Below are 12,352 nucleotides of genomic sequence, written 5' to 3' on the forward strand. Positions count from 1 at the left end.
ATAAGAAATTTTGTTCTGGCAATTCTTTCACAATGTGATTATCTGTTTTATATTCCAAAAATCATTTAATGACCTCTAATCAAAAAATTTAATTACTTATCAGTGGACAACTCAATGTTGTTAAAATCAGTGATGTGGAAAGCACTGAATTTTTCTTACCCAGATAAGGTTGCCAGGGTTAGCAAATTAAAACACCAGACAAGCTTTATGCAGTGACAATATTGTACATGGCCAATGAGGTTTCTTCAAGGCACAATTATTGCTAATCGAAAACTTTTCCCAATACCCCTCTGTGAAGACTTGCAATATAGCTGGTATTGACAATTTTTGACAGTCTCTGGGAAGACTAATTAAAAAAACAAACAGGACACATAGTTAAATTTAAACTTGAGATAAATGAATAAATTTTAGTATTAAAATGTGTTATGCAATATTTGGCACATATCTATACTAATAAATTATTCATTAGTTTTCTGAAATTCAAATTTAAGTGGGTATCCAATAATTTATCTGCAAACGCTACACCCAGATATTAGAGTCATTCATTTTCTCAACACTAATACCAATTATTTCAAATTGTCCAGGAGATTTTTACACCCAGGGGTAATATACCATTTTAAAACTCACGATGGGTAAGAGATGTGAGTCTGTCTTTTGTAGGAAGAGAGAGAACCATTGTGAAAAGGGAGGTGAGAAGATAAAATAAGCCTGGCAACCTTGACAGCTCTTGTTTTCAGTCAGATCAGTTTTAGGAAAAACTACATACAAAAGTTGAGAATTAGGCTGTTAATTCCTTAAAAGGATTTCAGCTCCCACTTACCTATTGGTAAGTCTTTGTAAACACCCAAGAGAACACTTACCTCAATTTAAAGACCATGGCTTAAGAAATCCCTGAACTAACCGGGATTCCCAAATTCTTCAAGCTGGTAGTGAAAGCCAGGATCAGACCTGTCAGGCTTGAAACAGATCAAAATGTCTTCTTTGTAACCCTTTGCACAATTTTAATGATTTTTTTCAAGTAATTGTTTTCCCACATAAATGCACATGGGCAGGGACAATATATATCTTGCTCACTGCATTATTCTAGTACTAGGAGAGTTTCTACACATAGTAGGTGCTCAGTAAATCTTTGTTGACTAACAAAATTGGAGCCAGTCTATCCACTGGGCTTGCTTTATTCTAAACCTGCATCCAAATTTTTAATAGTATAATATACCTTGCATTTTCCTTCTAACCTTTTGTATATTCCAAATATTTTATATAAAAACTTCCTTTCTCCTTTCAGCATCCAGCTCACTTAAATACATTTTATCTCCAAATACTCTTTTTGAGACAGAAGTATGCAAGGAAACATTTGAGGAGTGACAAGGCAGACTCATGCTGTATAGCAATTTCTATCTCTAGTTTGCCAATTCTGTTCTACTGTCAATGTGTGAGCAAGCTATCAGTGAGATTATTCACCCCATTCCTGGCTTGGAACTCTGATAATTCCCAACAGTGGTGTTTTCTAAATATCCTATTAATTAACTTAGAAGTATTTTTTTCCCTTGAGGGTAATCATGATAAAAAAATATTTTTTCTATGGAGGGAATTTCACATATTAAGAATGCTGTAGCAAATGCAGTTCCAGCCCAGTGTTTTTTTCTGGAAGTTTTTAGATTTCTACCTATAAAGATTCTACCCAGGAATCTAGAACTGAAAGTGAAAGTGAAATCTAACAGGGAACATGCTGTTCTGATTCCAAAGTACAGCTGGGAGTCATTGTAAATTCTGGGAATTTCCTTGTCTGTTGATAACTTCATGACATCTTGCAAATAAAATACTATAAAACCAGCCTTGAACCAGTGCCAGTGAAGATCAAACATACAAAGAAACATCCTTTAATATACACCTGTTCTCAATATGATGCAGTTTGCCCTTATAAATGGAGGCTTATTTTATTTTATCCTGATAGTACTGGAAAAAAATATAATTTATATAGCATAAGGTACAGCGATCTTAAGTATATAGCTTTATTAGTTTTGACAGATGAATATACTCAGGTAACCAGATCAAGATCAAGAACATTTTCCATCACCTCGGAAAATTCCTTCATGCCCTTTTCCAGTCAATACCCAGCTAGAACCCACTCCCATCAGCCCCCTCCACTCCTCCCCACAATCACTATTATGGTTTCTATCACCATAGATTTGGTTTGTCTGTTTTTGAACTTCATACAAATGGGATCACACGATGTGTACTCATGCTGGCTTCTTTCACTCAACGTATTTTTTGGTTTCATCAATATCATATGTATCAGCAGTTTGTTCTTTTTATTGCAATAGTATTCTGCTGTGTAAATATACCATAGTTTGTTCATCCATTCTCTTGCTGATGGCATTTCAGTTGTTTCCTGGGTCAATCCCTTGTGAAGAGAAAAGCTATAAGCCTTTTAGTTTAAGTCTCTTTGTGAATCTATGAATTCATTTCTGCTGGATAAATATCTAGATATAGTATTGTCATTGGGTAGGTGTATGTTTATTTTTATTAGAAACTGCCAAAAGGTTTACAAAGGGTTTGTGCCATTTTACACTCCCACCAGCAACGTATAAGAGTTCTAGCTGCGACACATCTCCTGCAAGACAGTATTGTCAGCCTTTTTAATTTTAGCTCTTCTTTGGGGTATATCATGGCATCCATTATGCTTTTATTTTTTATTCCCTGGTGATTAATATTGTTGATTATATTTTCATATGCTTCTTGCCAGTTTATATATCATCTTTCGTGAGGTGCCTGTTCAAATCTTCAGCCCATTTTTAAATTGAATTGACATTTGTGTTATTGATTTAGGGGAATTCTTTATATATTCTGGATATGAGTCCTTTGATATGTGCGTTTAAAACGTTTTCTCTTCATTTGTGGCTTGTCTTTAGCCTTCATTAAGGGTTTCTTTTGATGCGGATAATATTTTAATTCTATGAAGTTCAACTTACAATTTTTTCTTTTATGCATAGTATTTTATATCCTGTTTAAGAAATATTTGCCTCCCCCAAGATTATGAAAATTTCCTTCTATGTTTTCTTTTAGAAGCTTTGTAACATTCCTTTTTACATTTAGGACTAGGATTCATCTCAGATTAATTTTTGCATATGGTGTCGGGTGAGGGTTAAGGTTCATTTTTTCTCTAAACATTGTTCCAATACAATTTATTAAGAAGACCCATTTCCTCTTGGATTGCCTTAGTGTCTTTGTCAAAAATCAACTGAACATACATGTGGAGATCTGTGGACTCTTTATTGTTAATCTATTTGTCTATACTTATGCTAATACCATACTGTATTGATTACTGTATCTTTATAGTAAGCATTGATATCAGATAGTATACATCCTCTGACTTTGTTCTTCAAAATTGTCTTGGCTATTCTGAGTCATTTGAATTTTCATATATCTTTTACAATGATATTTGTCTTGTAAATATCATTTTTAAAAAGATGATTTATTTATTTATTTTTTTTTTTTTTTGACAGAGTCTCGCTCTGTTGTCTGGGCTAGAGTGAGTGCTGTGGCGTCAACCTCACTCACAGCAACCTCAAACTCCTGGGCGTAAGCAATTCTCCTGCCTCAGCTTCCCAAGTAGCTGGGACTACAGGCCACGCGCCACCATGCCCAGCTAATTTTTTCTATATATATATTTTTAGTTGGCCAGATAATTTCTTTCTATTTTTAGTAGAGACGGGGTCTCACTCTTGCTCAAGCTGGTCTCGAACTCCTGACCTCGAGCAATCCACCCGCCTCGGCCTCCCAGAGTGCTAGGATTACAGGCGTGAGCCACCGCGCCAGGCCTAAGATGATTTATTTTGCTGCTGGAAATTTGATTAGCATTGAGTTCAGGTCAATCTATAGAACAATTTGAGAAGTATGGACATGTGAATGTTATTGAATCTTCTAATCCATGAACATGGTGTATCCCTACATCTATCTGTCCTCTTTAATTTTCTTTATTTTCAGTGTAACAATCTTTGACAACTTTTGTTAAGTTTAATCCTAAGTATTTCACACATAGTAGAATAAAGCATACCTATTACATTTGCTCCCATGAAGTAGTATTACTAGCAGAATTTTAGAGCTGTGACGGCTGTGGCAGTGGTTCCAGGCTCACATCAGCCAGCGGAGAGGCTCTGGAGTAGGTCACAGGTGTGAGCTGTTAGCAGCTCCTCACAGCATTTGGGGTTTAGGTGCATGGGGAGATATAGAAGCCAATTCATGATTTAAGGCTAAAAACACTAGGTGTCTGCCCTAGGACCTGATTCTTATAGGAGCCAAATCAGCTAAACACTTGATCCCTCTGAGGGTGAAAATGTTGGGACAACCCCCTATGCCAGCTAGGACACAGCACTCTCAGACAGGGGACGCTTGTTTGGAGAAGAGAGCTGGACTAAGAAGACTGGCAGAGGTGCAGGAGAGAGACGGTACCCAAAGAGCTGTTTGTACATAGAAGGACTTTAGTACTGATATTCTTCCTCATTCTCAAAGTCTTCCAGCCTTCCATTGCTGACGTCATGCCTGTTTTTCTATAGAAAATATTTGTGAAGCACATAGGTTTGAGTGTATTCCTAAGACCTAGAAACTTTAAAAGCTGAAGCGATCAACTCCAGATACCTCCCTCCCTCATTCTACCATTTTCCCTGCTTACAAGGTATGGGAGGAGGAAGACAGGGCAATTTCCCGGATTCTTAGGGCCAAGCAGAGGGGGTACTATCATAGCCCCTTCTCACTGGCACCGGGATGAGGCAAGAGAGGAACAAAGGGCACAAAATGTAAGGAAGCACTCACCCTCAGGTTTGTGTGGTCCAGTCCTGGCCCTGCGCAAGTAAAAAATGTGCACCGAGTAGGTCTTTCTGAATTGGGAAGCAAGAGTTCTTGTTGAATTGGTCTTGCAACTTCTGAATTAACTTGGCATAAAATCTTCTCAAAACAAAAAGCTCTAATCTCTCTAGAAAACTGGAGGCAGTGCTTGTCTTGGCACGTCAGGGGCTTCCTTGTATACAATGCTCAAGGTGTTTGGGGACAGCAGTGGCAGAGCTCGATGCAGGCCCTGTGGTGGCAGCAGTGCTACTCTGGAGCCCAACGGTCTTACTTTGAGTCCCGCTTTGGTCCTTCCCAGCTGTGGGACTGCAGCAGGTTCTGCTGGTGCCCAGCCCACATTCCCTTAGCTCCTTGTGCACCCGTATCCCAGATGCTGGGAGAGCTGCTAACAGCTTATACCTGTGAACCACTGCAGAGATTTTTCCTCTGGCTGATGTAAGGCTGGGACCACCGCCTCAGCTGCCACCCTTGCCATCCCCTCCCTTTCCCCTGTGGATCAGGCTAAAACTAGTCCCCGTCCTCGCTCGGCTCACTCCCCTGCCATAGCCGCCGCCCTCACGTGCCACAGGCTTTCCTGAAGAGTAGGAAGGAACCCCAATAGGTCAGGTGTTCCCAAGTCCCCGTCCCAACTTTGGCTTCTAGGGAACCTAAGACAGTGGTGCCTTGAGCAAGTTACCCATTACGCACCAATTTGTAGGTCAGCTGTAATATGGGGATAATACTAGTACATACCTTTTAAGAGTGTGACGAGGATGAAATGAGCTAATATTTTCGAGGTACTTAGAAAAGTACAGGGAGAAAGAGCTCAGTAAGTGTAGCTCTTATTCTGAGAGGTTGATGCCATCTGATAGATATGACAGTTCTTTATGTTTTCAAAATGGGTTATGTCAATTTTTCATAGCAACCCATCACTACAGCTGAGAGAAACAAACCCAAAATGTAATCCACACTAATGAGAGGAAAGACACAATATTTTCATGCCCCCCCCCACTGTATCTCTGTCAGTAGAAAGTGATTAAATAAATTATATGTTTAGATGATGGAACATTTTGCAGCTACTTAAAAAATTAAGTTGCCTGACAGAAGCAAATTCGAGTTCTTCCTGGAGGAATTCTCCCTGCAAACTGGGTCTCAAAAACCCAGTGAATATAAGCTTTCATGTAAAGTCACAAACAGATTAGAATCATCAAAAGTAAAATATAAGAGAATCCAAAATGATCTAAAGAATTTTTTGCAATAATTGAATAGGACTACCTGACTTCATGTTATCCTACTTTATACCTGAGAATTCAGGAAGAACAGGAAATTGGAAAGGAAAAAGTAAATCTGCTTTTTGCACAGATTGAGAAACATTTCCTCTTATAATAAAATGGAAAGCATTAGTTTCTACAAGTTAAAAGTACAGTATATTGAGATAAAAACTGAGAATACTGGATTTCAGGTCTTGTCAGTAAGGGAATTTTGAAAATAGCCCTCACCTGATATGATGAGGCGTCCTTCACCTTTGGCATTATTCCTGTTCTGATGGGTAAAAATTTTGAATGTGGCTAAGGTTGATCATCCCACTACGTGGGGATATTCTACAATGATGTAGGAAAAATTACAAAGTTCCAGAGAGTAAACCAAACATGGTAAGAAATCTTAGTTAGGGGAGCTCCAACTATTCAGATATCTGATACCAAACTCATGCTATTAAGTGCGTCCACAATGATAATTCTTAGGAATATTCTAAAGATAACTTCTTGAGTTGCTGATAAATTTCGGCTCTTACAAGACAGAGGAAGGGTAAGACCTGACTTTTTTTTTTTTTTTTTTTTTTGAGACAGAGTCTCACTCTGTTGCCCAGGCTAGAGTGAGTGCCGTGGCGTCAGCCTAGCTCACAGCAACCTCAAACTCCTGAGCTCAAGCGATCCTCCTGTCTCAGCCTCCCGAGTAGCTGGGACTACAGGCATGCACCACCATGCCCGGCTAATTTTTTCTATATATATTTTTAGCTGTCCATATAATTTCTTTCTATTTTTAGTAGAGATGGGGTCTCGCTCTTGCTCAGGCTGGTCTCAAACTCCTGAGCTCAAACGATCCGCCCACCTCGGCCTCCCAGAGTGCTAGGATTACAGGCGTGAGCCACCATGCCCGGCCAAGACCTGACTTTTATTATAACTTGAAAGAACCGGTTGATAAAGTAAAAAATAACGGGGGCTTTTAAAGAAAGGAGCAATGGTGATTTTTTTTTTTTTTTTTTGTGGTGACTGTTGTGGATCGCACTCTCTGGCAAACAGACCCTGAGTTGGAGAATCTGTGCATAATCTGGGTTATGGGAAAGTGCTCTCAGAGACAACACCTGTAAGGGAACGAAAGAAGCAAGATTGAGCAGAGGTGTTAATACAAGTTGAATCATACATAATGCAGTTGCAACGTAGGTCTCAGCAGATCTCACGGGAAACTCTGAAACTGGGATGGCACTTCAAAAATGTCTCTAACTGAAGGAGCCAGGCCTCTCCTCCCATCTCAAGTCCTTAGGTAGCAGCCTCTCAGGATGCTGCCAGAGAAACCACGCACCAGGTCCCTCAATCCAGCTCAGTAGGCTGCCTTGGGAGAGTCTCAGCTGAGAGCCATTAGCAGTCAAGACACTCCCAGCAGCTGAGGTAATGAGTGTGCTATGAGTGAGAAAACGTAACTCATGCTGCCAGGTTATGTCTTTGATTAGTGAAAATTCAGCAAAATATTTGTTTCAAGAAAATCTTGAATTGGAGTTAACAGTAGAGTAAAATTCTTTTACAACTCAACCAATGGCCATTGGCAAACAGCGGAAGCACCTCCATCAGGGTAGAAACTAACTTTTTTATATCTAGCTGAAAATCCTCTTTCTCAATATCAAAAGGCTCAAATATTTGTATCTGGCATTTTAGCCTATGAGTTGACAATACTTCTTCATAAATTTGGAAGTCCTTTGAGACAAAACATACCCAAAGTATTAATCATGACTTATCTAAAGATAAAGTGCTTGCAATTTTTCAAATTTTGAATCAATTGATCTTTTATATTCTTTAAGAGGGCTTGTAGGCTATGAGCAATTGTTTGGTGGCTTAATTAAAGCTTTTTTACTTTTTATAAAATACCATTTTTACCCTTTGCCTAATAATTTTCTAACTAAATTTCTATAACTGAAATAATTTCTTTTACCATGTCACTATCTAAAAGTGGTTTTCTTTTTTTACGCCAGATTTGAAGCCATTTAATACCTGGCTAAAGTTACAAGCTCAGATCCTGTTAAGCATTTTTGTTTGTTTTTTTGTTTGTTTGTTTGTTTGAGGAAGGCTCTCACTCTGTTGCCCAGGCTAAAGGGTAGTGGTGTCATCATAGCTCACTGCAGCTTCAAACTTCTGTGCTCAAGCGATTCTCCTACCTCAGCCTCCAGAGTAGCTGGGACTACAGGTGTGTGCTACCACTCCCAATGAATTTTTCTGTTTTTTGTAGAGACAGGGTCTTGCTCTTGCTCAGGCTTGTTAAGCAGAATTTTTTAAAATTTTTGTTGGGGCAAGGATAGCTGAAAGCAAAGTTGCACCAAACCAGCAAATGCAGTTGCTGCAATTCTATCTTCAACTTCACAATGGTTCCCTGGGCCAAAAACATACTAAGTTGTCCCTGAGTTCAAAGCATTCAGCAAATAATGGCAATGCAGAGTCACCAGACACGTACACCTGATTGCCGTGACACATATGGCAATGCTGTATTAGCTAGTGGGCTACGCTCTGCATCTCTGCATGGACATATACAGCAACACAAATTGGAATACAACGGAACCTGTCCTCTCTTGGCAGAGTCTCAACCCAAAGTAATGGAGTGATCAGCAATCATCCCAGCTGGTATAATACTGAATTGTTTTAAAACCAACTCATAATTGATGCCAAGTAAAAGCACTGTGTAGCCATTAAAATATAGCATAAGTGAAGAAATAAATAAGTACATTTGAAACCTTCAAAAAGATTTTTTGTTAGATATTCTGATTTCAGATGACTAATTTCATCTATTCTTGTCAATTCTTTTTTTGATTCGAAGGAAGACTTCTTATCAAATTCACTATGTATTAAAAGTTTCTGAAAACGTCTCTAATATTGTCTACTTTAATATCTTAAAGTTTTTATACAACACATAAACAGCTTTTTGGTTTGTCTCTGCTACAGTGTCTCAATTACAATGAATTGCAATTGCCATTCATTGTAAAATTTGAAATTTGAGACATACCTTCTTTCAGTCTTTTTTTTTTCTTCTTCTTTACTGTTCTGGTTGTAGAACTGGCTCTGCATCTCCATTTGATTCTGCATCACTAGTATGCTTTATTTTTAAACTTAAAATTTTTTCTATACTTACTTTTTAAATTAGAACAATAATTATGTTATAATTAAAATAAGTATTTCTATTTAATTATCAGTTACAATTTATATAGATGTCACTGTAACTGTGCTATCTGCATCAAACATTCAAATAATCACATTCCAATGTTACATTGATGCATACGAAAAATCATTTAAATCAGTTCGTGGACACCAACTCTCTTGGTTACATGTTTATATGACATGACACATGCCCACAATGCATAAAGCAATGTCACAATGACATCTTACATGATGGAACAGCTAACATGAAGTGTAGCCCTATCAGAACAATGGAGTTGCATCAACAGAAAAATATCTTACATAGGTTCAATTTTTAAATTTAAATATAAATTAATTAAAATTAAACTGAAATTAAAAATCTATTTCCTTGGCGATTGAGGCTAGCCACATTTTAGGTGCTCAGTCACCCGTGTGGCTAGTGGCTACCATATTTGACACAACAGCCTGTACCATAAATTGCTTTTGAATCCCAACTTTGATCTTCTCACTGTTTGCTGTGTATTGGACTCTTTGTCCTTTGGATGGACAGCAGCTCAGACTCATTGTTCCTCACTGCTCTCAGTTGAATTATCTATTGTGTCATAGCTTCAACTTTTGGGCCCCATCCTCCAGCAGCAGCTATTTGGCTGGTACTGCACCCAGACCATCCTGACTCTCTTGCAAGGTGTGGAGAACAGGATGGAGTAAACATTATAAAGAAGGAAACAGGCCAGGCAAAGTGGCTCATGCCTGTAATCCCAAAACTTTGGGAGGCCAAGGCAGAAGGGTCACTTCAGGCCAGGAATTTGATGCCAGCCTGGGCAACATAGCAAGACACCATCTCTACAAAAAATAAGGGAAAATTAGCTGTGTGTGGTGACGTGCACCTATAGTCACAGCTACTCAGAAGGCTAAGGCAGGAAGATTGCTTGAGCCCAGGAGTTCCAGGCTGCTATGAGCTATGATCAAGCCACTGCACTCCAGCCTGGGCAATAGAGTGAGACCCTGTCTCAAAATTTAAAAAAATTAAAAAATTAAAAAAAAAAGGCAACAGAGGTCAAGATAAATGAGGAGGTTGTAAAAAAGCAAATGGCAGTTCTAAATAATTCTTGTTGTTTAGTCTTAGACAAATGACTTTGAAAAAGAAATACTTGCAGAAGATATTACTTAACCACTGACATAATTATTTTTGAAGGTCACACAAAATAATGGAAGAATTGGAAATTAACATTCTCATTTTCAAAAAGGGGAAAAAAGAAGATTCTGCAGATAATTCAGATTAAATAGATTTAATAACCATCTTAAGCACAATCCTGGCATGGATTTGTCAAAGGGTGGCGTGTAAGTTTTTAGAAAATGAAATAGTGATCACTAGGAGATAACTCACAATCATGTAGAACAATCTGAGCTCAGCACACCCCACTTCCTGTTTTGATAAGCTGATGAGGCTGTTGGTAGTGCTGCAGACGTCTGAGTTTCATCAAAGCACTTGGCAACGTCTCTCACAATATTTTTGTGGCAAAATGGACACAAACAGGTTGGATGATAGTATCACTTCGTATCTGATGTTCGACCCAACTTGATGTTTGTTAAACAGATTCTTTTCTCCTTGCAGAAGATTTGGACGATGTCTCTAAAGAAATGATGCCTCAGGGTCTGATATTAAATCTGTCCTTTGCAATATTTTAGTGAATATAATTAAGAATAGATTGAATGGGGACACTGCTCATTTTTACAGGCAGCAGAAATCTGGGATTGATACCCAATAAATTAGAAGATAGTCTTAGAATTCAAGAAGATCCCAACAGTTGATATATGTAGTTTAAATTTGCCTTACCAAGGCATAAAATAGCTCAAGAATATAATAGAATTGCAGAGATGTGATTTGTAGTTTAACTTGTGTTTACCTGGGGCCATACCGGCTTGGGGTGGGTGGTGTGTGGGAAAGTACGTATAGTCCCAGGAAAGTGGGTCATGATAGCAGTGGTCTTTGATTACTATAATTACTGCAACTCTAGACACATGTAAACCTCTTTCCCTAGACAACATCCTTGGTGGCCCCCACTTCTCCCAGCGAGCAGTAAAGGTCTCATCTGCAGCTGGCATTGATCTGGCATTTCTGCCTTGTAGCCTCTGCTCCTGCTGGTAGGTGCAGGCTGTTGCTGTTGCTGCCACTCCTACCTGGGCAAGCCCCAGCGGCCCCTCCATCCCACGGCCACTTTACAGCACACAGTTTGAAAAGGAATCTGCTCCCACCAGAGTTAAGACGTGCTCAGTTTCCACTGTGCAATGCAGAATAGTGATCTTCAAATGTAAAAACTGCTTTCTTGCTGAGGTCGAGTTTCTACCATAGAGCAGAGGTCTCCAACTTTTTTGGCACCAGGGACCAGTTTCATGGAAGACAATTTTTCCATGGACCAAGATAGGGGGTGGGGAGGGATGGTTTCAGGATGATTCAAGTGCATTACATTCATTACAGTTGCAGCTGCTCCCTAGCACTAGCATCACCGCCTCAGCTCCACCTCAGATCATCAGGCGTTAGATTCTCATAAGGAGCGTGCGCAGTTTATAGTAGGGTTCTCGCTCCTTTGAGAATCTAACTCCAGGCTGATCTGACTGGAGGCGGAGCTCAGGTGGTGATGTGAGCGGTGGGCAGCAGCCCTAAATACAGAGGAAGCTTTGCTGGCTCACCCTCCGCTGACCTCCTGCGATGCAGCCCGGTTCCTAACAGGCCATGGACTGGTACCGGTCCACGGCCCCTGGGTTGGGATCACAGCTGTAGAGGACAAAAATGAAAGGTGGAATTTGCAACTTTGTGGCTGCTTTGCCATTCTCTCCACATTGCCCAAGCATTGATATTGGAGTGCTTTAGGGCTCTTAGTATTGCCATGTACACTCATCACCTAAAGAAAATTATAAGCTGGAAGTTCATAAATTTATATCTACAGTTCATATTTCTCTCCTGAGATTTATTTATTTTCCTTCTTAGTACGTGCTAACTAAGTGTACTTAAGAGTATTCCAGTACACCACCTGGCATCATATAGATCTTCTATTCGTCTAGTCTTTGAACCCACTGGAAGATACGTCTGATGAGAGCAAGGACTTTGTATTCTCAGTACATAGCACAGT

At 39.3% G+C, this 12,352-nt stretch overlaps 1 non-coding gene across 1 annotated transcript; it reads left to right on the forward strand.

The window, feature by feature from the left end:
• Window positions 1–201: 201 nt before the first annotated feature.
• LOC138385496 (U4 spliceosomal RNA) lies at window positions 202–346 on the forward strand. The gene has a single exon (XR_011233733.1). It is a non-coding gene; the product is annotated as a U4 spliceosomal RNA (small nuclear RNA).
• The last annotated feature ends 12,006 nt before the right edge of the window (window positions 347–12,352 follow it).

The sequence above is a fragment of the Eulemur rufifrons genome, chromosome 6 (assembly GCF_041146395.1).
Source record: "Eulemur rufifrons isolate Redbay chromosome 6, OSU_ERuf_1, whole genome shotgun sequence".
In the NCBI taxonomy this organism is placed as follows: Eukaryota; Metazoa; Chordata; class Mammalia; order Primates; family Lemuridae; genus Eulemur; species Eulemur rufifrons.